Below are 2,685 nucleotides of genomic sequence, written 5' to 3'. Positions count from 1 at the left end.
TACGGCCCTGTTTTGGTTTTCATTGTGGTTTTTAAAGTTTTAATCTATTGAGTCTCAGACTTAAATTCTTAGACTTGAATCTGAAGTAGCTTCTTCTTTCGACCACTGGTTTCATTACCACCAGTTAGTGTTTCTACTATTTTCTGTTTTTGGTTTGTTTTATTTTTCCTTAACTTACTTAAAGGAAAATAAGTTGGGAGAACGATTACCTGCCTGTCAGCAGGATTCATTTGGGCACCTTGGGGGCAGCTCAGGGGTTAGAGCGGTCGTCCTCTAACCGGAAGGTTGGCAGTTCGATCCCAGTCTTCCTTAGTCCGATGCCGAAGTGTCCTTGGGCAAGATACTGAACCCCAAACTTCCCCTTCTCATAGAGTAAGTGCGTGTGAATGTAACACTGTTATGTATTTTACAAGAGGAAATGTTCATAATTATCAAAATCAAGGAAAGTAAGATGTTTACCGGAGGAACAGAACAGTGTTTTAGTCTTTTCCAATCCCGTTAATTATGTGACGACCCCTTCAAAGTGTGTGGGAACCTCTAATCTGAAGGATTATCATCTAAATTCAAATAATGACTAGCATACAGATTTGTAGACTAATGTTCTCAAAATCCTCATTGTGTTACTAGTGGGATTCTCCACATTCAGTTGGAGGCAAATGTCTGAGACAAATCAAAGTGGCCAAACGGCTCAGTGTTTGGTTGTTGTGTTGATGTTGGTCAAAGCACTAATGTAGAGATCTCCCATCATGTTTTCAGAGACATCAGACGAGGTCTTGAGATCGTGGTTGAGGGTTTGAAATGTTGGTAACGCTGGTTTTTCTCTTTATTTTGGTGAGAAATGTTCATAATGTCTCCGGATCCCTCATCAATCTAGTTATTTGTCTGTCTATCGTGAATTAATCTGAAAAATCTCCATGTGTATAATTAGTGTGTTTTTAAATAGTTCAGTTCTCTGTTTCAGTGAATTGATTGTAATGGAGGAAGTGGTTGTAAATGGGTGACGCCTCGTAAAGGATCAGATCCTCCAGGGTTTTCTTTTCCCTCCAACTCAACCAGTTGCGTTCTTGAACTCTGCCACAGACGAGTCACTGTTACCTGGAAGGAACCAAACGCTGCTGCCTGCAGAACTCTCTTAGAAACGTTGGGGTGGGGGGGGAGTTTTTTGTTTTCCAGAATGCCACAGACCGGTCGTGTTTGCAAATGTCAACATTTGTAAAAGCCGTTGTTGAGCTGCGGCAGACTGAGGGGACCCTGAGGGATTAGAGGAGGCTCTGTTTACCTGCTCTGAGGAATGCTGCCCTGCGCGGACGCTTTTGTATCTGTCAGGGACCCAAGGTCACAGCGCCGGGAGAGATGGGCCCTGCTTTGTCCCCCCTCCAAGTTTCCACCTCACAATATCAACAACAAAACACAATGTGGGAGAGGGAGATGGAATTCCTGCTCGTGTTGCAACAGTGTTCAGAGACTCCAGGTTCAACCCTTTTTTTTTTATTTTTTTTTTTTTAGCCTTTACCTTTGATACGTCTGGGTGAATTATGGCTTTTATCAGTTTTCTGTGATTTTTAGGATTGAACAACCTGAAGATTCACTTGATCCAGAAGCATTCTCACATATTTCTTAACTCAATTTAGGTTTCTCTCTAAACCTGCACAGTGGATTTGAAACATTACACCTAAACCTTTAAAAACAATGAATGCAAGACCCTGTGGAGTTGTGCTCTATAACTCATCTCTCAGTATATAGGCCTAAATTAATTTACTATCTCTGCTCTGTTTATTTGTGTGTTTGTTGGTTTATTTGTGTGTTTGTTGTTTTGTTTTTTTTTGCAGGATTACACAAAAACTACTTCCTCCGAACTTGGTAAAGGGATCTGAGAAGAACCCATTAAATTTAGGCATGGATGCAGATTAAGGGGCAAGTCCACTAATTATGTTTTTCACTTTCTTTTGCAATTGCATCAAAGGGCATTTTCCAACATTTTATTGTTAATTTCTCAAGGAGTAATCCTAGGATCTTGATTTCCTAAAGTTAAGGACTATGTTTTACGACAAATGGACAAATTACGTGAAGGATTGTTGGGCCTCGGTGGACGTATGTGCTCTACTGAGTCCAGTTCTTGAACTTGAATGTTATGTTAAGCTGCTTTCCTCTCATGATTATAGTCAGTTTTCTTTATTTGTCTTTATTTTCAACCCCCGGCTGAGGGATGGTTGGACAATCTCTAGGCAGCAGTGTGGCTAACTGGCCACGTGGTGTCGCACTTGCACAACTTAACAAGGCACCAGGGGGCGACTGATTATCAATATGTAGCCTATCAAAATAAAAGCCCACTTCATTAAGACTAAGAAAACACCAATGAAAGCTCCCTGTTAAGTTCCACATGTGTCCCTGTGAAACCAGAGGATTTGCGGAGCTGGTTTTATTCACTCGCTGTGTTTCCTCTGGTCTCTGGTGCAGCAGCCTGACTCCAACCTGCAGGAACCGATCCCACAAACACACACTCTGTGTTTCATTTGTCCGCGACTCCCAAGTTATTTGCGGAGGGAAAAGCTCGTTAAATTTGACAGGGACTCTCAACATTTCGCAAGCACGCAAAAGGTGCTTCAAAGCGCGATGCTGCGGCCATTTGGTAAAAAAGATTTGAGAAGAAACTCCTTCAGTTATTCCAGCAAGTGAAAACTTCAA

The sequence above is a fragment of the Hippoglossus hippoglossus genome, chromosome 20, assembly GCF_009819705.1.
Source record: "Hippoglossus hippoglossus isolate fHipHip1 chromosome 20, fHipHip1.pri, whole genome shotgun sequence".
NCBI classification, from domain to species: Eukaryota; Metazoa; Chordata; class Actinopteri; order Pleuronectiformes; family Pleuronectidae; genus Hippoglossus; species Hippoglossus hippoglossus.
Note: the sequence above shows the minus strand (reverse complement) of the source record.